Raw genomic sequence first — 22899 nt, forward strand, 5'->3', positions numbered from 1 at the left:
GCAGACATAACACAAGAAACAGCTTGTCCTTCGAGCCGGACTTGAACCAGCGACCTAAGGATGCCAGCTTGAACCACTACAGTCCTCCGCTCTTCCAACTGAGCTATCGAAGGTCTTGTTGCTTTGGTGCGAATGAGTACAGCCAAGCGTTTGACAGCGTCTTCACTGTGTACTGCTTTCCTTTCCTTTCCTGAGACGCCGGATCCAGAATCTCTTCGAAGCCGTCCGGAAGTCCTTCTCCATGGCTTCTCCAAACTCCTCCCATGTCAGAGTTTTTGGCTCAGCGAATGCCAAAGCCGCGGACCGCTTGGCCTGTCGGTTCCTGTCAGCTGAAGTCCCATGAGCCAAAAAGGCCCAATAGAACTCCTTCAGCTTGACGGCATCCCTCACCAATGGTATCCACCAACGGGTTCTAGGATTACCGCCACGACAGGCCCTGACCACCTTAGGGCCACTGCCGTCTCGACAATGGAGGCACAGAACATCCCTGCCTCCCTCTGGATCTTGCAGGTCACTGGGAAGATATTCGGCTCGAAGGACCATTTGGTCCCGAACATGAAACTTTTGATCTGAGTGTCCCGGATTCAAGTCCCTGTTCAGGTGACCAGGTCTGAGGTCCTCTGTCACTCTGTCAGAAGTGGGATTTGAACCCACGCCTCATTAGAGACTGCAACCTGAATGCAGCGCCTTCGACCGCTCGGCCATCCTGACCCTCCAGGTCTCGCTCCTTCTGTTCCCTGAGAAACTAGGTCAGCTGTGGAATTGATCAAACATCAGGATGGCCACATCAATAAAAACAGAACAAAAAATGATATCTAGAGCAGCAAAAGGCCTGATTAGCTCAGTCGGTAGAGCATGAGACTCTTAATCTCATGGTCGTGGGTTCGAGCCCCATATTGGGCGATTCAGCACTTTTATTGATACATCTGAAAGATATCTTTCCTGTTGAAAACTGTTCAACATGCAGAAAACATTTCATTCCAAATACACAAAAACAAGTCTTTTGACCAAAGGCCTGGGGGCTCACTTCGTAGGGCATCAGACTTTAAATCTGAGTGTCAAGAGTTCAAGTCCCTTCAGAGATCAAGCACAAGTCCTTGTTCCTATTTGTCACCTTAACTTTTTTTGTAAAAGAAGGACTTGAATGGCCATGTTTCCACCCAGTTTCGAACTGGGGACCTTTTGCGTGTTAGGCAAACGTGATAACCGCTACACTATGGAAACCTGAAGGACGGGGGTTTTAAGGGGACTGAGCTCAATTTTATTCCACACATTCAAAATGTTACAAAAACAGGATTTTATTTTTCATTTAAAGAATACAGCCAGAGTCCGCCCGTTCCTCTCTCGGGCAAATAGAGAGATGCTGATGCATGCTTTTATTTCCAGTCGTATTGACTATTGCAATGCCCTGCTTTCTGGTCTTCCTAAAAGAAACATCACAAGTCTACAACTTTTACAGAACAACTTTTGCTGCACGTGTGCTGACGAGGACCAGAAGGCAGGCGCATATTACACCGCTTCTAAAATCACTGCATTGGCTCCCTGTATGTTTCAGGATCCATTTGAAGGTTCTCTTAATGGTTTTTAAATGCCTTGGGGGTTGTGGGCCTTCTTATTTTTTCTGAATTTCTTTTACGTTATGAACCCTCGCGGTCCATCAGGTCCTCCAACACCGACCTGTTATGTATTCCCAGCCCATCAGTCATCCGGGAAATATGGATTGTGTGTCCAAACTGGGGATGGATGCTCGTGTACACACCTTCAGACATCAAGCACATATCCTTGTTCCCATTTGTCATCTTGATTTTTTTGTAAAAGGAGGTCTTGGAAGGCCATGTTTCCACCCAGTTCCGAACTGGGGACCTTTTGCGTGTGAGGCAAACGTGATAACCACTACACTATGGAAACCTGAAGGACGGGGCTTTTAAGGGGACTGGTGAAGTCACAGAGCAGTTGCCAAACAATGAAACACGATGATGTGTCCAAAGTGGGGGCAGATTGACAATTGTCCAAATGGACAAAGATTTCTCCTTTGTAGGGAAAATTGTTCCAGAAATAATGGGCTTTTCTTCAACAAAACAAGACATCACAATCGCGGCTTGAAAGAAACACCTTAGCCACCCTCGGGGTCACTTTGATATCTTGGTGGACTCAACTTGTGCCCTTGGAGTCAATGGTTTGTAACCTCCTCTAACATTGTCTGGATGGCTGGATGTCTGGCCTTTTGAAGAATGAAGCTAAGGTCCTTTCAGCCAGCCAATAAGCCTTTTCAAACTATTTGCCAAGTCACAACATAAACAGGGATTTTTCTGAAAACCGGTCTTGAACCAGGGACCTTTAGAACTTCAGTCTAACGTTTTCCTAAGTGAGTATTTCAGCTTCTAAGGTGGTGTTCTGCTTTTTCAGTCGTGGGTAAAAGTGGGGGCAGGGTGAAACTGTGTCTGTGCCACGTGTGTTGCTGTGTACCTGGTCCAGTGTGTTCTCAACTTGGGTTGGAATGTCCCCATGCCGGTAACGGGTGGGGAATAAGTCAGTTGATGAGGATAAGAGCTACAGAAAATCGGAAGGATTTCACTGGTTGAAGTCTCCAGCTACCATAAAAACGGTCATGGGCCACAAGCCTGTTCTGAATTCCGCTTTGGCCAATCGACACTACATCAACTCAGCAGCAGTCCTTGTTAGTATAGTGGCCAGTATCTCCGCCTGTCACATGGAAGATTACGCGGTTCGATTCCCAGACGTGGAGTTCCTGTTTTGTGTGTCACGTTGAACCTTGAGCAGGGTTGCGGTTGCAACAACCAGTCCGGGAGAACAAGACCTCTATTCATCTTCTTCTCCAAGTGCTCAGCTGTGTTGTACAATCTGACAGTCCTTTGCTACCAAATCATTCCAGTCGTGGACAATGGAGCTGACAAGGAAAATGACAGCTGTGGGATTTCAACCAGTGGCTCCTGAGCGAAAGGAGCCTTAATCTGGTGCTTCAGACCACTCATCCACCCAACCCAAAACGGTGCCCTGATCAGGAAAAAACTGTGATCTTGTGAGGTTCGCTGACAACGGAGGACACTGAAATGGAGCCGCACAAAGGAGGGTACCTGCACTGTTTACGTGTCCGTCGACCAGGTAGACCGGGATTCGATTGGCGGACTTGGAATTGTTTTCATGTGCAGTGACAGCAGTTCACAGACAGCGCTGAAAGATGACCCGAACCGTTCGGCCGAGGACCAAGACAAATCCTATCTCCAGTCAAAACCCTAACCAAATGTCAGTTCCCTGACCGGGAATCGAACAACGGCCGCGGTGGTGAGAGCACCAAGTCCCAGCCACTAGACAACCAGGGACTGCATCGTGTCTGCACTCTGAAAGGCAGAGACTGTGTCGCTTTGACGTACTCCAGCAAAGGAACCAAAATAGTTCTGAGACTGGACCTTCTCTGCCAACACTGCATCAGCAGGGGAATTAGCTCAAATGGTAGAGCGCTCGCTTAGCATGTGAGAGGTAGCGGGATCAACGCCCGCATTCTCCATAAACTCCTTTGTTTTTTGATGAAATGTTCCCAAGTAGCGAATACTAATCCGGGCCCCAATCCCGATATCTAGGCCAAATACAGCCATAGGTATCACCCTAAACTGGATTCAGAGTCCAGAGTGCTAACCATTACACCATGGAACCCTTTGTTTTGGATGTGACTGGCACCTTCTGGCGTAACAATGGAGGCTTTGCAAACCAGGACAACAACCTTACTCTCTGATGAGCGCAAAGTATTTTCGGGTACAATCCAGGGGTCTTGTGCTCTCATGGAAATGGCTGTTCTTTTCCAACAGGAGTTGAGATGAAACGTATTCAAATAGACACTCAAATGATCACTCAATCAGAATTACTCCGTTTGCCAATTTCAGACTGCGTGACAAAGACTCAAGTCCAACTCCATTGACAGGGAAGCGGAGGTCCTTCAGACAAGACGGTATTGCCATTCTTTGCCGGCAGACATAACACAAGAAACAGCTTGTCCTTCGAGCCGGACTTGAACCAGCGACCTAAGGATGCCAGCTTGAACCACTACAGTCCTCCGCTCTTCCAACTGAGCTATCGAAGGTCTTGTTGCTTTGGTGCGAATGAGTACAGCCAAGCGTTTGACAGCGTCTTCACTGTGTACTGCTTTCCTTTCCTGAGACGCCGGATCCAGAATCTCTTCGAAGCCGTCCGGAAGTCCTTCTCCATGGCTTCTCCAAACTCCTCCCATGTCAGAGTTTTTGGCTCAGCGAATGCCAAAGCCGCCGACCGCTTGGCCTGTCGGTTCCTGTCAGCTGAAGTCCCATGAGCCAAAAAGGCCCAATAGGATGCTTGACGGCATCCCTCACCAATGGTATCCACCAACGGGTTCTAGGATTACCGCCACGACAGGCCCTGACCACCTTAGGGCCACTGCCGCCTCGACAATGGAGGCACAGAACATCCCTGCCTCCCTCTGGATCTTGCAGGTCACTGGGAAGATATTCGGCTCGAAGGACCATTTGGTCCCGAACATGAAACTTTTGATCTGAGTGTCCCGGATTCAAGTCCCTGTTCAGGTGACCAGGTCTGAGGTCCTCTTGCAAACGCCTCCTTTGCCCTCAGAATACAAGGACAACAGGACAATACCTTGGTACTTTATGGAAACTACACGAGGAGCCGGGCTTTTAACTGGAACTGGAAAGACTTGCGGCCCCGCACTGTCAGAAGTGGGATTTGAACCCACGCCTCATTAGAGACTGCAACCTGAATGCAGCGCCTTCGACCGCTCGGCCATCCTGACCCTCCAGGTCTCGCTCCTTCTGTTCCCTGAGAAACTAGGTCAGCTGTGGAATTGATCAAACATCAGGATGGCCACATCAATAAAAACAGAACAAAAAATGATATCTAGAGCAGCAAAAGGCCTGATTAGCTCAGTCGGTAGAGCATGAGACTCTTAATCTCATGGTCGTGGGTTCGAGCCCCATATTGGGCGATTCAGCACTTTTATTGATACATCTGAAAGATATCTTTCCTGTTGAAAACTGTTCAACATGCAGAAAACATTTCATTCCAAATACACAAAAACAAGTCTTTTGACCAAAGGCCTGGGGGCTCACTTCGTAGGGCATCAGACTTTAAATCCGAGTGTCAAGAGTTCAAGTCCCTTCAGAGATCAAGCACAAGTCCTTGTTCCTATTTGTCACCTTAACTTTTTTTGTAAAAGAAGGACTTGAATGGCCATGTTTCCACCCAGTTTCGAACTGGGGACCTTTTGCGTGTTAGGCAAACGTGATAACCGCTACACTATGGAAACCTGAAGGACGGGGCTTTTAAGGGGACTGAGCTCAATTTTATTCCACACATTAAAAATGTTACAAAAACAGGATTTTATTTTTCATTTAAAGAATACAGCCAGAGTCCGCCCATTCCTCTCTCGGGCAAATAGAGAGATGCTGATGCATGCTTTTATTTCCAGTCGTATTGACTATTGCAATGCCCTGCTTTCTGGTCTTCCTAAAAGAAACATCACAAGTCTACAACTTTTACAGAACAACTTTTGCTGCACGTGTGCTGACGAGGACCAGAAGGCAGGCGCATATTACACCGCTTCTAAAATCACTGCATTGGCTCCCTGTATGTTTCAGGATCCATTTGAAGGTTCTCTTAATGGTTTTTAAATGCCTTGGGGGTTGTGGGCCTTCTTATTTTTTCTGAATTTCTTTTACGTTATGAACCCTCGCGGTCCATCAGGTCCTCCAACACCGACCTGTTATGTATTCCCAGCCCATCAGTCATCCGGGAAATATGGATTGTGTGTCCCAACTGGGGATGGATGCTCGTGTACACACCTTCAGACATCAAGCACATATCCTTGTTCCCATTTGTCATCTTGATTTTTTTGTAAAAGGAGGTCTTGGAAGGCCATGTTTCCACCCAGTTCCGAACTGGGGACCTTTTGCGTGTGAGGCAAACGTGATAACCACTACACTATGGAAACCTGAAGGACGGGGCTTTTAAGGGGACTGGTGAAGTCACAGAGCAGTTGCCAAACAATGAAACACGACGATGTGTCCAAAGTGGGGGCAGATTGACAATTGTCCAAATGGACAAAGATTTCTCCTTTGTAGGGAAAATTGTTCCAGAAATAATGGGCTTTTCTTCAACAAAACAAGACATCACAATCGCGGCTTGAAAGAAACACCTTAGCCACCCTCGGGGTCACTTTGATATCTTGGTGGACTCAACTTGTGCCCTTGGAGTCAATGGTTTGTAACCTCCTCTAACATTGTCTGGATGGCTGGATGTCTGGCCTTTTGAAGAATGAAGCTAAGGTCCTTTCAGCCAGCCAATAAGCCTTTTCAAACTATTTGCCAAGTCACAACATAAACAGGGATTTTTCTGAAAACCGGTCTTGAACCAGGGACCTTTAGAACTTCAGTCTAACGTTCTCCTAAGTGAGTATTTCAGCTTCTAAGGTGGTGTTCTGCTTTTTCAGTCGTGGGTAAAAGTGGGGGCAGGGTGAAACTGTGTCTGTGCCACGTGTGTTGCTGTGTACCTGGTCCAGTGTGTTCTCAACTTGGGTTGGAATGTCCCCATGCCGGTAACGGGTGGGGAATACAGTCAGTTGATGAGGATAAGAGCTACAGAAAATCGGAAGGATTTCACTGGTTGAAGTCTCCAGCTACCATAAAAACGGTCATGGGCCACAAGCCTGTTCTGAATTCCGCTTTGGCCAATCGACACTACATCAACTCAGCAGCAGTCCTTGTTAGTATAGTGGCCAGTATCTCCGCCTGTCACATGGAAGATTACGCGGTTCGATTCCCAGACGTGGAGTTCCTGTTTTGTGTGTCACGTTGAACCTTGAGCAGGGTTGCGGTTGCAACAACCAGTCCGGGAGAACAAGACCTCTATTCATCTTCTTCTCCAAGTGCTCAGCTGTGTTGTACAATCTGACAGTCCTTTGCTACCAAATCATTCCAGTCGTGGACAATGGAGCTGACAAGGAAAATGACAGCTGTGGGATTTCAACCAGTGGCTCCTGAGCGAAAGGAGCCTTAATCTGGTGCTTAAGACCACTCATCCACCCAACCCAAAATGGTGCCCTGATCAGGAAAAAACTGTGACCTTGTGAGGTTCGCTGACAACGGAGGACACTGAAATGGAGCCGCACAAAGGAGGGTACCTGCACTGTTTACGTGTCCGTCGACCAGGTAGACCGGGATTCGATTGGCGGACTTGGAATTGTTTTCATGTGCAGTGACAGCAGTTCACAGACAGCGCTGAAAGATGACCCGAACCGTTCGGCCGAGGACCAAGACAAATCCTATCTCCAGTCAAAACCCTAACCAAATGTCAGTTCCCTGACCGGGAATCGAACAACGGCCACGGTGGTGAGAGCACCAAGTCCCAGCCACTAGACAACCAGGGACTGCATCGTGTCTGCACTCTGAAAGGCAGAGACTGTGTCGCTTTGACGTACTCCAGCAAAGGAACCAAAATAGTTCTGAGACTGGACCTTCTCTGCCAACACTGCATCAGCAGGGGAATTAGCTCAAATGGTAGAGCGCTCGCTTAGCATGTGAGAGGTAGCGGGATCAACGCCCGCATTCTCCATAAACTCCTTTGTTTTTTGATGAAATGTTCCCAAGTAGCGAATACTAATCCGGGCCCCAATCCCGATATCTAGGCCAAATACAGCCATAGGTATCACCCTAAACTGGATTCAGAGTCCAGAGTGCTAACCATGGAACCCTTTGTTTTGGATGTGACTGGCACCTTCTGGCGTAACAATGGAGGCTTTGCAAACCAGGACAACAACCTTACTCTCTGATGAGCGCAAAGTATTTTCGGGTACAATCCAGGGGTCTTGTGCTCTCATGGAAATGGCTGTTCTTTTCCAACAGGAGTTGAGATGAAACGTATTCAAATAGACACTCAAATGATCACTCAATCAGAATTACTCCGTTTGCCAATTTCAGACTGCGTGACAAAGACTCAAGTCCAACTCCATTGACAGGGAAGCGGAGGTCCTTCAGACAAGACGGTATTGCCATTCTTTGCCGGCAGACATAACACAAGAAACAGCTTGTCCTTCGAGCCGGACTTGAACCAGCGACCTAAGGATGCCAGCTTGAACCACTACAGTCCTCCGCTCTTCCAACTGAGCTATCGAAGGTCTTGTTGCTTTGGTGCGAATGAGTACAGCCAAGCGTTTGACAGCGTCTTCACTGTGTACTGCTTTCCTTTCCTGAGACGCCGGATCCAGAATCTCTTCGAAGCCGTCCGGAAGTCCTTCTCCATGGCTTCTCCAAACTCCTCCCATGTCAGAGTTTTTGGCTCAGCGAATGCCAAAGCCGCCGACCGCTTGGCCTGTCGGTTCCTGTCAGCTGAAGTCCCATGAGCCAAAAAGGCCCAATAGAACTCCTTCAGCTTGATGGCATCCCTCACCAATGGTATCCACCAACGGGTTCTAGGATTACCGCCACGACAGGCCCTGACCACCTTAGGGCCACTGCCGCCTCGACAATGGAGGCACAGAACATCCCTGCCTCCCTCTGGATCTTGCAGGTCACTGGGAAGATATTCGGCTCGAAGGACCATTTGGTCCCGAACATGAAACTTTTGATCTGTGTGTGTCCCGGATTCAAGTCCCTGTTCAGGTGACCAGGTCTGAGGTCCTCTTGCAAACGCCTCCTTTGCCCTCAGAATACAAGGACAACAGGACAATACCTTGGTACTTTATGGAAACTACACGAGGAGCCGGGCTTTTAACTGGAACTGGAAAGACTTGCGGCCCCGCACTGTCAGAAGTGGGATTTGAACCCACGCCTCATTAGAGACTGCAACCTGAATGCAGCACCTTCGACCGCTCGGCCATCCTGACCCTCCAGGTCTCGCTCCTTCTGTTCCCTGAGAAACTAGGTCAGCTGTGGAATTGATCAAACATCAGGATGGCCACATCAATAAAAACAGAACAAAAAATGATATCTAGAGCAGCAAAAGGCCTGATTAGCTCAGTCGGTAGAGCATGAGACTCTTAATCTCATGGTCGTGGGTTCGAGCCCCATATTGGGCGATTCAGCACTTTTATTGATACATCTGAAAGATATCTTTCCTGTTGAAAACTGTTCAACATGCAGAAAACATTTCATTCCAAATACACAAAAACAAGTCTTTTGACCAAAGGCCTGGGGGCTCACTTCGTAGGGCATCAGACTTTAAATCTGAGTGTCAAGAGTTCAAGTCCCTTCAGAGATCAAGCACAAGTCCTTGTTCCTATTTGTCACCTTAACTTTTTTTTGTAAAAGAAGGACTTGAATGGCCATGTTTCCACCCAGTTTCGAACTGGGGACCTTTTGCGTGTTAGGCAAACGTGATAACCGCTACACTATGGAAACCTGAAGGACGGGGCTTTTAAGGGGACTGAGCTCAATTTTATTCCACACATTAAAAATGTTACAAAAACAGGATTTTATTTTTCATTTAAAGAATACAGCCAGAGTCCGCCCGTTCCTCTCTCGGGCAAATAGAGAGATGCTGATGCATGCTTTTATTTCCAGTCGTATTGACTATTGCAATGCCCTGCTTTCTGGTCTTCCTAAAAGAAACATCACAAGTCTACAACTTTTACAGAACAACTTTTGCTGCACGTGTGCTGACGAGGACCAGAAGGCAGGCGCATATTACACCGCTTCTAAAATCACTGCATTGGCTCCCTGTATGTTTCAGGATCCATTTGAAGGTTCTCTTAATGGTTTTTAAATGCCTTGGGGGTTGTGGGCCTTCTTATTTTTTCTGAATTTCTTTTACGTTATGAACCCTCGCGGTCCATCAGGTCCTCCAACACCGACCTGTTATGTATTCCCAGCCCATCAGTCATCCGGGAAATATGGATTGTGTGTCCAAACTGGGGATGGATGCTCGTGTACACACCTTCAGACATCAAGCACATATCCTTGTTCCCATTTGTCATCTTGATTTTTTTGTAAAAGGAGGTCTTGGAAGGCCATGTTTCCACCCAGTTCCGAACTGGGGACCTTTTGTGTGTGAGGCAAACGTGATAACCACTACACTATGGAAACCTGAAGGACGGGGCTTTTAAGGGGACTGGTGAAGTCACAGAGCAGTTGCCAAACAATGAAACACAACGATGTGTCCAAAGTGGGGGCAGATTGACAATTGTCCAAATGGACAAAGATTTCTCCTTTGTAGGGAAAATTGTTCCAGAAATAATGGGCTTTTCTTCAACAAAACAAGACATCACAATCGCGGCTTGAAAGAAACACCTTAGCCACCCTCGGGGTCACTTTGATATCTTGGTGGACTCAACTTGTGCCCTTGGAGTCAATGGTTTGTAACCTCCTCTAACATTGTCTGGATGGCTGGATGTCTGGCCTTTTGAAGAATGAAGCTAAGGTCCTTTCAGCCAGCCAATAAGCCTTTTCAAACTATTTGCCAAGTCACAACATAAACAGGGATTTTTCTGAAAACCGGTCTTGAACCAGGGACCTTTAGAACTTCAGTCTAACGTTCTCTTAAGTGAGTATTTCAGCTTCTAAGGTGGTGTTCTGCTTTTTCAGTCGTGGGTAAAAGTGGGGGCAGGGTGAAACTGTGTCTGTGCCACGTGTGTTGCTGTGTACCTGGTCCAGTGTGTTCTCAACTTGGGTTGGAATGTCCCCATGCCGGTAACGGGTGGGGAATACAGTCAGTTGATGAGGATAAGAGCTACAGAAAATCGGAAGGATTTCACTGGTTGAAGTCTCCAGCTACCATAAAAACGGTCATGGGCCACAAGCCTGTTCTGAATTCCGCTTTGGCCAATCGACACTACATCAACTCAGCAGCAGTCCTTGTTAGTATAGTGGCCAGTATCTCCGCCTGTCACATGGAAGATTACGCGGTTCGATTCCCAGACGTGGAGTTCCTGTTTTGTGTGTCACGTTGAACCTTGAGCAGGGTTGCGGTTGCAACAACCAGTCCGGGAGAACAAGACCTCTATTCATCTTCTTCTCCAAGTGCTCAGCTGTGTTGTACAATCTGACAGTCCTTTGCTACCAAATCATTCCAGTCGTGGATAATGGAGCTGACAAGGAAAATGACAGCTGTGGGATTTCAACCAGTGGCTCCTGAGCGAAAGGAGCCTTAATCTGGTGCTTCAGACCACTCATCCACCCAACCCAAAACGGTGCCCTGATCAGGAAAAAACTGTGATCTTGTGAGGTTCGCTGACAACGGAGGACACTGAAATGGAGCCGCACAAAGGAGGGTACCTGCACTGTTTACGTGTCCGTCGACCAGGTAGACCGGGATTCGATTGGCGGACTTGGAATTGTTTTCATGTGCAGTGACAGCAGTTCACAGACAGCGCTGAAAGATGACCCGAACCGTTCGGCCGAGGACCAAGACAAATCCTATCTCCAGTCAAAACCTAACCAAATGTCAGTTCCCTGACCGGGAATCGAACAACGGCCACGGTGGTGAGAGCACCAAGTCCCAGCCACTAGACAACCAGGGACTGCATCGTGTCTGCACTCTGAAAGGCAGAGACTGTGTCGCTTTGACGTACTCCAGCAAAGGAACCAAAATAGTTCTGAGACTGGACCTTCTCTGCCAACACTGCATCAGCAGGGGAATTAGCTCAAATGGTAGAGCGCTCGCTTAGCATGTGAGAGGTAGCGGGATCAACGCCCGCATTCTCCATAAACTCCTTTGTTTTTGATGAAATGTTCCCAAGTAGCGAATACTAATCCGGGCCCCAATCCCGATATCTAGGCCAAATACAGCCATAGGTATCACCCTAAACTGGATTCAGAGTCCAGAGTGCTAACCATTACACCATGGAACCCTTTGTTTTGGATGTGACTGGCACCTTCTGGCGTAACAATGGAGGCTTTGCAAACCAGGACAACAACCTTACTCTCTGATGAGCGCAAAGTATTTTCGGGTACAATCCAGGGGTCTTGTGCTCTCATGGAAATGGCTGTTCTTTTCCAACAGGAGTTGAGATGAAACGTATTCAAATAGACACTCAAATGATCACTCAATCAGAATTACTCCGTTTGCCAATTTCAGACTGCGTGACAAAGACTCAAGTCCAACTCCATTGACAGGGAAGCGGAGGTCCTTCAGACAAGACGGTATTGCCATTCTTTGCCGGCAGACATAACACAAGAAACAGCTTGTCCTTCGAGCCGGACTTGAACCAGCGACCTAAGGATGCCAGCTTGAACCACTACAGTCCTCCGCTCTTCCAACTGAGCTATCGAAGGTCTTGTTGCTTTGGTGCGAATGAGTACAGCCAAGCGTTTGACAGCGTCTTCACTGTGTACTGCTTTCCTTTCCTTTCCTGAGACGCCGGATCCAGAATCTCTTCGAAGCCGTCCGGAAGTCCTTCTCCATGGCTTCTCCAAACTCCTCCCATGTCAGAGTTTTTGGCTCAGCGAATGCCAAAGCCGCGGACCGCTTGGCCTGTCGGTTCCTGTCAGCTGAAGTCCCATGAGCCAAAAAGGCCCAATAGAACTCCTTCAGCTTGACGGCATCCCTCACCAATGGTATCCACCAACGGGTTCTAGGATTACCGCCACGACAGGCCCTGACCACCTTAGGGCCACTGCCGTCTCGACAATGGAGGCACAGAACATCCCTGCCTCCCTCTGGATCTTGCAGGTCACTGGGAAGATATTCGGCTCGAAGGACCATTTGGTCCCGAACATGAAACTTTTGATCTGAGTGTCCCGGATTCAAGTCCCTGTTCAGGTGACCAGGTCTGAGGTCCTCTTGCAAACGCCTCCTTTGCCCTCAGAATACAAGGACAACAGGACAATACCTTGGTACTTTATGGAAACTACACGAGGAGCCGGGCTTTTAACTGGAACTGGAAAGACTTGCGGCCCCGCACTGTCAGAAGTGGGATTTGAACCCACGCCTCATTAGAGACTGCAACCTGAATGCAGCGCCTTCGACCGCTCGGCCATCCTGACCCTCCAGGTCTCGCTCCTTCTGTTCCCTGAGAAACTAGGTCAGCTGTGGAATTGATAAAACATCAGGATGGCCACATCAATAAAAACAGAACAAAAAATGATATCTAGAGCAGCAAAAGGCCTGATTAGCTCAGTCGGTAGAGCATGAGACTCTTAATCTCATGGTCGTGGGTTCGAGCCCCATATTGGGCGATTCAGCACTTTTATTGATACATCTGAAAGATATCTTTCCTGTTGAAAACTGTTCAACATGCAGAAAACATTTCATTCCAAATACACAAAAACAAGTCTTTTGACCAAAGGCCTGGGGGCTCACTTCGTAGGGCATCAGACTTTAAATCTGAGTGTCAAGAGTTCAAGTCCCTTCAGAGATCAAGCACAAGTCCTTGTTCCTATTTGTCACCTTAACTTTTTTTGTAAAAGAAGGACTTGAATGGCCATGTTTCCACCCAGTTTCGAACTGGGGACCTTTTGCGTGTTAGGCAAACGTGATAACCGCTACACTATGGAAACCTGAAGGACGGGGGTTTTAAGGGGACTGAGCTCAATTTTATTCCACACATTAAAAATGTTACAAAAACAGGATTTTATTTTTCATTTAAAGAATACAGCCAGAGTCCGCCCGTTCCTCTCTCGGGCAAATAGAGAGATGCTGATGCATGCTTTTATTTCCAGTCGTATTGACTATTGCAATGCCCTGCTTTCTGGTCTTCCTAAAAGAAACATCACAAGTCTACAACTTTTACAGAACAACTTTTGCTGCACGTGTGCTGACGAGGACCAGAAGGCAGGCGCATATTACACCGCTTCTAAAATCACTGCATTGGCTCCCTGTATGTTTCAGGATCCATTTGAAGGTTCTCTTAATGGTTTTTAAATGCCTTGGGGGTTGTGGGCCTTCTTATTTTTTCTGAATTTCTTTTACGTTATGAACCCTCGCGGTCCATCAGGTCCTCCAACACCGACCTGTTATGTATTCCCAGCCCATCAGTCATCCGGGAAATATGGATTGTGTGTCCAAACTGGGGATGGATGCTCGTGTACACACCTTCAGACATCAAGCACATATCCTTGTTCCCATTTGTCATCTTGATTTTTTTGTAAAAGGAGGTCTTGGAAGGCCATGTTTCCACCCAGTTCCGAACTGGGGACCTTTTGCGTGTGAGGCAAACGTGATAACCACTACACTATGGAAACCTGAAGGACGGGGCTTTTAAGGGGACTGGTGAAGTCACAGAGCAGTTGCCAAACAATGAAACACAACGATGTGTCCAAAGTGGGGGCAGATTGACAATTGTCCAAATGGACAAAGATTTCTCCTTTGTAGGGAAAATTGTTCCAGAAATAATGGGCTTTTCTTCAACAAAACAAGACATCACAATCGCGGCTTGAAAGAAACACCTTAGCCACCCTCGGGGTCACTTTGATATCTTGGTGGACTCAACTTGTGCCCTTGGAGTCAATGGTTTGTAACCTCCTCTAACATTGTCTGGATGGCTGGATGTCTGGCCTTTTGAAGAATGAAGCTAAGGTCCTTTCAGCCAGCCAATAAGCCTTTTCAAACTATTTGCCAAGTCACAACATAAACAGGGATTTTTCTGAAAACCGGTCTTGAACCAGGGACCTTTAGAACTTCAGTCTAACGTTCTCTTAAGTGAGTATTTCAGCTTCTAAGGTGGTGTTCTGCTTTTTCAGTCGTGGGTAAAAGTGGGGGCAGGGTGAAACTGTGTCTGTGCCACGTGTGTTGCTGTGTACCTGGTCCAGTGTGTTCTCAACTTGGGTTGGAATGTCCCCATGCCGGTAACGGGTGGGGAATACAGTCAGTTGATGAGGATAAGAGCTACAGAAAATCGGAAGGATTTCACTGGTTGAAGTCTCCAGCTACCATAAAAACGGTCATGGGCCACAAGCCTGTTCTGAATTCCGCTTTGGCCAATCGACACTACATCAACTCAGCAGCAGTCCTTGTTAGTATAGTGGCCAGTATCTCCGCCTGTCACATGGAAGATTACGCGGTTCGATTCCCAGACGTGGAGTTCCTGTTTTGTGTGTCACGTTGAACCTTGAGCAGGGTTGCGGTTGCAACAACCAGTCCGGGAGAACAAGACCTCTATTCATCTTCTTCTCCAAGTGCTCAGCTGTGTTGTACAATCTGACAGTCCTTTGCTACCAAATCATTCCAGTCGTGGATAATGGAGCTGACAAGGAAAATGACAGCTGTGGGATTTCAACCAGTGGCTCCTGAGCGAAAGGAGCCTTAATCTGGTGCTTCAGACCACTCATCCACCCAACCCAAAACGGTGCCCTGATCAGGAAAAAACTGTGATCTTGTGAGGTTCGCTGACAACGGAGGACACTGAAATGGAGCCGCACAAAGGAGGGTACCTGCACTGTTTACGTGTCCGTCGACCAGGTAGACCGGGATTCGATTGGCGGACTTGGAATTGTTTTCATGTGCAGTGACAGCAGTTCACAGACAGCGCTGAAAGATGACCCGAACCGTTCGGCCGAGGACCAAGACAAATCCTATCTCCAGTCAAAACCTAACCAAATGTCAGTTCCCTGACCGGGAATCGAACAACGGCCACGGTGGTGAGAGCACCAAGTCCCAGCCACTAGACAACCAGGGACTGCATCGTGTCTGCACTCTGAAAGGCAGAGACTGTGTCGCTTTGACGTACTCCAGCAAAGGAACCAAAATAGTTCTGAGACTGGACCTTCTCTGCCAACACTGCATCAGCAGGGGAATTAGCTCAAATGGTAGAGCGCTCGCTTAGCATGTGAGAGGTAGCGGGATCAACGCCCGCATTCTCCATAAACTCCTTTGTTTTTGATGAAATGTTCCCAAGTAGCGAATACTAATCCGGGCCCCAATCCCGATATCTAGGCCAAATACAGCCATAGGTATCACCCTAAACTGGATTCAGAGTCCAGAGTGCTAACCATTACACCATGGAACCCTTTGTTTTGGATGTGACTGGCACCTTCTGGCGTAACAATGGAGGCTTTGCAAACCAGGACAACAACCTTACTCTCTGATGAGCGCAAAGTATTTTCGGGTACAATCCAGGGGTCTTGTGCTCTCATGGAAATGGCTGTTCTTTTCCAACAGGAGTTGAGATGAAACGTATTCAAATAGACACTCAAATGATCACTCAATCAGAATTACTCCGTTTGCCAATTTCAGACTGCGTGACAAAGACTCAAGTCCAACTCCATTGACAGGGAAGCGGAGGTCCTTCAGACAAGACGGTATTGCCATTCTTTGCCGGCAGACATAACACAAGAAACAGCTTGTCCTTCGAGCCGGACTTGAACCAGCGACCTAAGGATGCCAGCTTGAACCACTACAGTCCTCCGCTCTTCCAACTGAGCTATCGAAGGTCTTGTTGCTTTGGTGCGAATGAGTACAGCCAAGCGTTTGACAGCGTCTTCACTGTGTACTGCTTTCCTTTCCTTTCCTGAGACGCCGGATCCAGAATCTCTTCGAAGCCGTCCGGAAGTCCTTCTCCATGGCTTCTCCAAACTCCTCCCATGTCAGAGTTTTTGGCTCAGCGAATGCCAAAGCCGCGGACCGCTTGGCCTGTCGGTTCCTGTCAGCTGAAGTCCCATGAGCCAAAAAGGCCCAATAGAACTCCTTCAGCTTGACGGCATCCCTCACCAATGGTATCCACCAACGGGTTCTAGGATTACCGCCACGACAGGCCCTGACCACCTTAGGGCCACTGCCGTCTCGACAATGGAGGCACAGAACATCCCTGCCTCCCTCTGGATCTTGCAGGTCACTGGGAAGATATTCGGCTCGAAGGACCATTTGGTCCCGAACATGAAACTTTTGATCTGAGTGTCCCGGATTCAAGTCCCTGTTCAGGTGACCAGGTCTGAGGTCCTCTTGCAAACGCCTCCTTTGCCCTCAGAATACAAGGACAACAGGACAATACCTTGGTACTTTATGGAAACTACACGAGGAGCCGGGCTTTTAACTGGAACTGGAAAGACTTGCGGCCCCGCACTGTCAGAAGTGGGATTTGAACCCACGCCTCATTAGAGACTGCAACCTGAATGCAGCGCCTTCGACCGCTCGGCCATCCTGACCCTCCAGGTCTCGCTCCTTCTGTTCCCTGAGAAACTAGGTCAGCTGTGGAATTGATAAAACATCAGGATGGCCACATCAATAAAAACAGAACAAAAAATGATATCTAGAGCAGCAAAAGGCCTGATTAGCTCAGTCGGTAGAGCATGAGACTCTTAATCTCATGGTCGTGGGTTCGAGCCCCATATTGGGCGATTCAGCACTTTTATTGATACATCTGAAAGATATCTTTCCTGTTGAAAACTGTTCAACATGCAGAAAACATTTCATTCCAAATACACAAAAACAAGTCTTTTGACCAAAGGCCTGGGGGCTCACTTCGTAGGGCATCAGACTTTAAATCTGAGTGTCAAGAGTTCAAGTCCCTTCAGAGATCAAGCACAAGTCCTTGTTCCTATTTGTCACCTTAACTTTTTTTGTAAAAGAAGGACTTGAATGGCCATGTTTCCACCCAGTTTCGAACTGGGGACCTTTTGCGTGTTAGGCAAACGTGATAACCGCTACACTATGGAAACCTGAAGGACGGGGGTTTTAAGGGGACTGAGCTCAATTTTATTCCACACATTAAAAATGTTACAAAAACAGGATTTTATTTTTCATTTAAAGAATACAGCCAGAGTCCGCCCGTTCCTCTCTCGGGCAAATAGAGAGATGCTGATGCATGCTTTTATTTCCAGTCGTATTGACTATTGCAATGCCCTGCTTTCTGGTCTTCCTAAAAGAAACATCACAAGTCTACAACTTTTACAGAACAACTTTTGCTGCACGTGTGCTGACGAGGACCAGAAGGCAGGTGCATATTACACCGCTTCTAAAATCACTGCATTGGCTCCCTGTATGTTTCAGGATCCATTTGAAGGTTCTCTTAATGGTTTTTAAATGCCTTGGGGGTTGTGGGCCTTCTTATTTTTTCTGAATTTCTTTTACGTTATGAACCCTCGCGGTCCATCAGGTCCTCCAACACCGACCTGTTATGTATTCCCAGCCCATCAGTCATCCGGGAAATATGGATTGTGTGTCCAAACTGGGGATGGATGCTCGTGTACACACCTTCAGACATCAAGCACATATCCTTGTTCCCATTTGTCATCTTGATTTTTTTGTAAAAGGAGGTCTTGGAAGGCCATGTTTCCACCCAGTTCCGAACTGGGGACCTTTTGCGTGTGAGGCAAACGTGATAACCACTACACTATGGAAACCTGAAGGACGGGGCTTTTAAGGGGACTGGTGAAGTCACAGAGCAGTTGCCAAACAATGAAACACGACGATGTGTCCAAAGTGGGGGCAGATTGACAATTGTCCAAATGGACAAAGATTTCTCCTTTGTAGGGAAAATTGTTCCAGAAATAATGGGCTTTTCTTCAACAAAACAAGACATCACAATCGCGGCTTGAAAGAAACACCTTAGCCACCCTCGGGGTCACTTTGATATCTTGGTGGACTCAACTTGTGCCCTTGGAGTCAATGGTTTGTAACCTCCTCTAACATTGTCTGGATGGCTGGATGTCTGGCCTTTTGAAGAATGAAGCTAAGGTCCTTTCAGCCAGCCAATAAGCCTTTTCAAACTATTTGCCAAGTCACAACATAAACAGGGATTTTTCTGAAAACCGGTCTTGAACCAGGGACCTTTAGAACTTCAGTCTAACGTTCTCCTAAGTGAGTATTTCAGCTTCTAAGGTGGTGTTCTGCTTTTTCAGTCGTGGGTAAAAGTGGGGGCAGGGTGAAACTGTGTCTGTGCCACGTGTGTTGCTGTGTACCTGGTCCAGTGTGTTCTCAACTTGGGTTGGAATGTCCCCATGCCGGTAACGGGTGGGGAATAAGTCAGTTGATGAGGATAAGAGCTACAGAAAATCGGAAGGATTTCACTGGTTGAAGTCTCCAGCTACCATAAAAACGGTCATGGGCCACAAGCCTGTTCTGAATTCCGCTTTGGCCAATCGACACTACATCAACTCAGCAGCAGTCCTTGTTAGTATAGTGGCCAGTATCTCCGCCTGTCACATGGAAGATTACGCGGTTCGATTCCCAGACGTGGAGTTCCTGTTTTGTGTGTCACGTTGAACCTTGAGCAGGGTTGCGGTTGCAACAACCAGTCCGGGAGAACAAGACCTCTATTCATCTTCTTCTCCAAGTGCTCAGCTGTGTTGTACAATCTGACAGTCCTTTGCTACCAAATCATTCCAGTCGTGGACAATGGAGCTGACAAGGAAAATGACAGCTGTGGGATTTCAACCAGTGGCTCCTGAGCGAAAGGAGCCTTAATCTGGTGCTTCAGACCACTCATCCACCCAACCCAAAACGGTGCCCTGATCAGGAAAAAACTGTGATCTTGTGAGGTTCGCTGACAACGGAGGACACTGAAATGGAGCCGCACAAAGGAGGGTACCTGCACTGTTTACGTGTCCGTCGACCAGGTAGACCGGGATTCGATTGGCGGACTTGGAATTGTTTTCATGTGCAGTGACAGCAGTTCACAGACAGCGCTGAAAGATGACCCGAACCGTTCGGCCGAGGACCAAGACAAATCCTATCTCCAGTCAAAACCTAACCAAATGTCAGTTCCCTGACCGGGAATCGAACAACGGCCGCGGTGGTGAGAGCACCAAGTCCCAGCCACTAGACAACCAGGGACTGCATCGTGTCTGCACTCTGAAAGGCAGAGACTGTGTCGCTTTGACGTACTCCAGCAAAGGAACCAAAATAGTTCTGAGACTGGACCTTCTCTGCCAACACTGCATCAGCAGGGGAATTAGCTCAAATGGTAGAGCGCTCGCTTAGCATGTGAGAGGTAGCGGGATCAACGCCCGCATTCTCCATAAACTCCTTTGTTTTTTGATGAAATGTTCCCAAGTAGCGAATACTAATCCGGGCCCCAATCCCGATATCTAGGCCAAATACAGCCATAGGTATCACCCTAAACTGGATTCAGAGTCCAGAGTGCTAACCATTACACCATGGAACCCTTTGTTTTGGATGTGACTGGCACCTTCTGGCGTAACAATGGAGGCTTTGCAAACCAGGACAACAACCTTACTCTCTGATGAGCGCAAAGTATTTTCGGGTACAATCCAGGGGTCTTGTGCTCTCATGGAAATGGCTGTTCTTTTCCAACAGGAGTTGAGATGAAACGTATTCAAATAGACACTCAAATGATCACTCAATCAGAATTACTCCGTTTGCCAATTTCAGACTGCGTGACAAAGACTCAAGTCCAACTCCATTGACAGGGAAGCGGAGGTCCTTCAGACAAGACGGTATTGCCATTCTTTGCCGGCAGACATAACACAAGAAACAGCTTGTCCTTCGAGCCGGACTTGAACCAGCGACCTAAGGATGCCAGCTTGAACCACTACAGTCCTCCGCTCTTCCAACTGAGCTATCGAAGGTCTTGTTGCTTTGGTGCGAATGAGTACAGCCAAGCGTTTGACAGCGTCTTCACTGTGTACTGCTTTCCTTTCCTGAGACGCCGGATCCAGAATCTCTTCGAAGCCGTCCGGAAGTCCTTCTCCATGGCTTCTCCAAACTCCTCCCATGTCAGAGTTTTTGGCTCAGCGAATGCCAAAGCCGCCGACCGCTTGGCCTGTCGGTTCCTGTCAGCTGAAGTCCCATGAGCCAAAAAGGCCCAATAGAACTCCTTCAGCTTGACGGCATCCCTCACCAATGGTATCCACCAACGGGTTCTAGGATTACCGCCACGACAGGCCCTGACCACCTTAGGGCCACTGCCGCCTCGACAATGGAGGCACAGAACATCCCTGCCTCCCTCTGGATATTGCAGGTCACTGGGAAGATATTCGGCTCGAAGGACCATTTGGTCCCGAACATGAAACTTTTGATCTGTGTGTGTCCCGGATTCAAGTCCCTGTTCAGGTGACCAGGTCTGAGGTCCTCTTGCAAACGCCTCCTTTGCCCTCAGAATACAAGGACAACAGGACAATACCTTGGTACTTTATGGAAACTACACGAGGAGCCGGGCTTTTAACTGGAACTGGAAAGACTTGCGGCCCCGCACTGTCAGAAGTGGGATTTGAACCCACGCCTCATTAGAGACTGCAACCTGAATGCAGCGCCTTCGACCGCTCGGCCATCCTGACCGTCCAGGTCTCGCTCCTTCTGTTCCCTGAGAAACTAGGTCAGCTGTGGAATTGATCAAACATCAGGATGGCCACATCAATAAAAACAGAACAAAAAATGATATCTAGAGCAGCAAAAGGCCTGATTAGCTCAGTCGGTAGAGCATGAGACTCTTAATCTCACGGTCGTGGGTTCGAGCCCCATATTGGGCGATTCAGCACTTTTATTGATACATCTGAAAGATATCTTTCCTGTTGAAAACTGTTCAACATGCAGAAAACATTTCATTCCAAATACACAAAAACAAGTCTTTTGACCAAAGGCCTGGGGGCTCACTTCGTAGGGCATCAGACTTTAAATCTGAGTGTCAAGAGTTCAAGTCCCTTCAGAGATCAAGCACAAGTCCTTGTTCCTATTTGTCACCTTAACTTTTTTTTGTAAAAGAAGGACTTGAATGGCCATGTTTCCACCCAGTTTCGAACTGGGGACCTTTTGCGTGTTAGGCAAACGTGATAACCGCTACACTATGGAAACCTGAAGGACGGGGCTTTTAAGGGGACTGAGCTCAATTTTATTCCACACATTAAAAATGTTACAAAAACAGGATTTTATTTTTCATTTAAAGAATACAGCCAGAGTCCGCCCGTTCCTCTCTCGGGCAAATAGAGAGATGCTGATGCATGCTTTTATTTCCAGTCGTATTGACTATTGCAATGCCCTGCTTTCTGGTCTTCCTAAAAGAAACATCACAAGTCTACAACTTTTACAGAACAACTTTTGCTGCACGTGTGCTGACGAGGACCAGAAGGCAGGCGCATATTACACCGCTTCTAAAATCACTGCATTGGCTCCCTGTATGTTTCAGGATCCATTTGAAGGTTCTCTTAATGGTTTTTAAATGCCTTGGGGGTTGTGGGCCTTCTTATTTTTTCTGAATTTCTTTTACGTTATGAACCCTCGCGGTCCATCAGGTCCTCCAACACCGACCTGTTATGTATTCCCAGCCCATCAGTCATCCGGGAAATATGGATTGTGTGTCCAAACTGGGGATGGATGCTCGTGTACACACCTTCAGACATCAAGCACATATCCTTGTTCCCATTTGTCATCTTGATTTTTTTGTAAAAGGAGGTCTTGGAAGGCCATGTTTCCACCCAGTTCCGAACTGGGGACCTTTTGCGTGTGAGGCAAACGTGATAACCACTACACTATGGAAACCTGAAGGACGGGGCTTTTAAGGGGACTGGTGAAGTCACAGAGCAGTTGCCAAACAATGAAACACGACGATGTGTCCAAAGTGGGGGCAGATTGACAATTGTCCAAATGGACAAAGATTTCTCCTTTGTAGGGAAAATTGTTCCAGAAATAATGGGCTTTTCTTCAACAAAACAAGACATCACAATCGCGGCTTGAAAGAAACACCTTAGCCACCCTCGGGGTCACTTTGATATCTTGGTGGACTCAACTTGTGCCCTTGGAGTCAATGGTTTGTAACCTCCTCTAACATTGTCTGGATGGCTGGATGTCTGGCCTTTTGAAGAATGAAGCTAAGGTCCTTTCAGCCAGCCAATAAGCCTTTTCAAACTATTTGCCAAGTCACAACATAAACAGGGATTTTTCTGAAAACCGGTCTTGAACCAGGGACCTTTAGAACTTCAGTCTAACGTTCTCCTAAGTGAGTATTTCAGCTTCTAAGGTGGTGTTCTGCTTTTTCAGTCGTGGGTAAAAGTGGGGGCAGGGTGAAACTGTGTCTGT

The 22899-nt window shown here is 47.6% G+C and overlaps 30 non-coding genes across 30 annotated transcripts; 6 read left to right on the plus strand and 24 right to left on the minus strand.

Annotated features, from left to right (window-relative positions):
- Positions 1-26: 26 nt before the first annotated feature.
- trnay-gua (transfer RNA tyrosine (anticodon GUA)) lies at positions 27-113 on the minus strand. Its single transcript is given in 2 exon segments — positions 27-62; positions 77-113. It is a non-coding gene; the product is annotated as a tRNA-Tyr (tRNA).
- Positions 114-629: 516 nt separating this feature from the next.
- trnal-cag (transfer RNA leucine (anticodon CAG)) lies at positions 630-711 on the minus strand. The gene has a single exon. It is a non-coding gene; the product is annotated as a tRNA-Leu (tRNA).
- Positions 712-830: 119 nt separating this feature from the next.
- trnak-cuu (transfer RNA lysine (anticodon CUU)) lies at positions 831-903 on the plus strand. The gene has a single exon. It is a non-coding gene; the product is annotated as a tRNA-Lys (tRNA).
- A 248-nt stretch (positions 904-1151) lies between these two features.
- On the minus strand, positions 1152-1224 carry trnav-aac (transfer RNA valine (anticodon AAC)). The gene has a single exon. It is a non-coding gene; the product is annotated as a tRNA-Val (tRNA).
- A 611-nt stretch (positions 1225-1835) lies between these two features.
- On the minus strand, positions 1836-1908 carry trnav-cac (transfer RNA valine (anticodon CAC)). The gene has a single exon. It is a non-coding gene; the product is annotated as a tRNA-Val (tRNA).
- A 2101-nt stretch (positions 1909-4009) lies between these two features.
- trnay-gua (transfer RNA tyrosine (anticodon GUA)) lies at positions 4010-4096 on the minus strand. The gene is given in 2 exon segments: positions 4010-4045; positions 4060-4096. It is a non-coding gene; the product is annotated as a tRNA-Tyr (tRNA).
- A 617-nt stretch (positions 4097-4713) lies between these two features.
- On the minus strand, positions 4714-4795 carry trnal-cag (transfer RNA leucine (anticodon CAG)). The gene has a single exon. It is a non-coding gene; the product is annotated as a tRNA-Leu (tRNA).
- A 119-nt stretch (positions 4796-4914) lies between these two features.
- On the plus strand, positions 4915-4987 carry trnak-cuu (transfer RNA lysine (anticodon CUU)). Its single transcript has one exon. It is a non-coding gene; the product is annotated as a tRNA-Lys (tRNA).
- Positions 4988-5235: 248 nt separating this feature from the next.
- trnav-aac (transfer RNA valine (anticodon AAC)) lies at positions 5236-5308 on the minus strand. Its single transcript has one exon. It is a non-coding gene; the product is annotated as a tRNA-Val (tRNA).
- A 611-nt stretch (positions 5309-5919) lies between these two features.
- On the minus strand, positions 5920-5992 carry trnav-cac (transfer RNA valine (anticodon CAC)). Its single transcript has one exon. It is a non-coding gene; the product is annotated as a tRNA-Val (tRNA).
- A 2094-nt stretch (positions 5993-8086) lies between these two features.
- On the minus strand, positions 8087-8173 carry trnay-gua (transfer RNA tyrosine (anticodon GUA)). The gene is given in 2 exon segments: positions 8087-8122; positions 8137-8173. It is a non-coding gene; the product is annotated as a tRNA-Tyr (tRNA).
- Positions 8174-8799: 626 nt separating this feature from the next.
- Positions 8800-8881, minus strand: trnal-cag (transfer RNA leucine (anticodon CAG)). The gene has a single exon. It is a non-coding gene; the product is annotated as a tRNA-Leu (tRNA).
- Positions 8882-9000: 119 nt separating this feature from the next.
- On the plus strand, positions 9001-9073 carry trnak-cuu (transfer RNA lysine (anticodon CUU)). Its single transcript has one exon. It is a non-coding gene; the product is annotated as a tRNA-Lys (tRNA).
- Positions 9074-9322: 249 nt separating this feature from the next.
- On the minus strand, positions 9323-9395 carry trnav-aac (transfer RNA valine (anticodon AAC)). The gene has a single exon. It is a non-coding gene; the product is annotated as a tRNA-Val (tRNA).
- A 611-nt stretch (positions 9396-10006) lies between these two features.
- On the minus strand, positions 10007-10079 carry trnav-cac (transfer RNA valine (anticodon CAC)). Its single transcript has one exon. It is a non-coding gene; the product is annotated as a tRNA-Val (tRNA).
- A 2100-nt stretch (positions 10080-12179) lies between these two features.
- Positions 12180-12266, minus strand: trnay-gua (transfer RNA tyrosine (anticodon GUA)). Its single transcript is given in 2 exon segments — positions 12180-12215; positions 12230-12266. It is a non-coding gene; the product is annotated as a tRNA-Tyr (tRNA).
- A 629-nt stretch (positions 12267-12895) lies between these two features.
- On the minus strand, positions 12896-12977 carry trnal-cag (transfer RNA leucine (anticodon CAG)). Its single transcript has one exon. It is a non-coding gene; the product is annotated as a tRNA-Leu (tRNA).
- Positions 12978-13096: 119 nt separating this feature from the next.
- trnak-cuu (transfer RNA lysine (anticodon CUU)) lies at positions 13097-13169 on the plus strand. Its single transcript has one exon. It is a non-coding gene; the product is annotated as a tRNA-Lys (tRNA).
- Positions 13170-13417: 248 nt separating this feature from the next.
- On the minus strand, positions 13418-13490 carry trnav-aac (transfer RNA valine (anticodon AAC)). The gene has a single exon. It is a non-coding gene; the product is annotated as a tRNA-Val (tRNA).
- A 611-nt stretch (positions 13491-14101) lies between these two features.
- Positions 14102-14174, minus strand: trnav-cac (transfer RNA valine (anticodon CAC)). The gene has a single exon. It is a non-coding gene; the product is annotated as a tRNA-Val (tRNA).
- Positions 14175-16274: 2100 nt separating this feature from the next.
- On the minus strand, positions 16275-16361 carry trnay-gua (transfer RNA tyrosine (anticodon GUA)). Its single transcript is given in 2 exon segments — positions 16275-16310; positions 16325-16361. It is a non-coding gene; the product is annotated as a tRNA-Tyr (tRNA).
- Positions 16362-16990: 629 nt separating this feature from the next.
- On the minus strand, positions 16991-17072 carry trnal-cag (transfer RNA leucine (anticodon CAG)). Its single transcript has one exon. It is a non-coding gene; the product is annotated as a tRNA-Leu (tRNA).
- Positions 17073-17191: 119 nt separating this feature from the next.
- Positions 17192-17264, plus strand: trnak-cuu (transfer RNA lysine (anticodon CUU)). The gene has a single exon. It is a non-coding gene; the product is annotated as a tRNA-Lys (tRNA).
- A 248-nt stretch (positions 17265-17512) lies between these two features.
- trnav-aac (transfer RNA valine (anticodon AAC)) lies at positions 17513-17585 on the minus strand. Its single transcript has one exon. It is a non-coding gene; the product is annotated as a tRNA-Val (tRNA).
- Positions 17586-18196: 611 nt separating this feature from the next.
- On the minus strand, positions 18197-18269 carry trnav-cac (transfer RNA valine (anticodon CAC)). The gene has a single exon. It is a non-coding gene; the product is annotated as a tRNA-Val (tRNA).
- Positions 18270-20369: 2100 nt separating this feature from the next.
- On the minus strand, positions 20370-20456 carry trnay-gua (transfer RNA tyrosine (anticodon GUA)). The gene is given in 2 exon segments: positions 20370-20405; positions 20420-20456. It is a non-coding gene; the product is annotated as a tRNA-Tyr (tRNA).
- A 626-nt stretch (positions 20457-21082) lies between these two features.
- trnal-cag (transfer RNA leucine (anticodon CAG)) lies at positions 21083-21164 on the minus strand. The gene has a single exon. It is a non-coding gene; the product is annotated as a tRNA-Leu (tRNA).
- A 119-nt stretch (positions 21165-21283) lies between these two features.
- trnak-cuu (transfer RNA lysine (anticodon CUU)) lies at positions 21284-21356 on the plus strand. The gene has a single exon. It is a non-coding gene; the product is annotated as a tRNA-Lys (tRNA).
- Positions 21357-21605: 249 nt separating this feature from the next.
- On the minus strand, positions 21606-21678 carry trnav-aac (transfer RNA valine (anticodon AAC)). The gene has a single exon. It is a non-coding gene; the product is annotated as a tRNA-Val (tRNA).
- Positions 21679-22289: 611 nt separating this feature from the next.
- On the minus strand, positions 22290-22362 carry trnav-cac (transfer RNA valine (anticodon CAC)). Its single transcript has one exon. It is a non-coding gene; the product is annotated as a tRNA-Val (tRNA).
- Between the last annotated feature and the right edge of the window lie 537 nt (positions 22363-22899).

This window comes from Doryrhamphus excisus, chromosome 2 (assembly GCF_030265055.1).
Source record: "Doryrhamphus excisus isolate RoL2022-K1 chromosome 2, RoL_Dexc_1.0, whole genome shotgun sequence".
NCBI lineage: Eukaryota > Metazoa > Chordata > Actinopteri > Syngnathiformes > Syngnathidae > Doryrhamphus > Doryrhamphus excisus.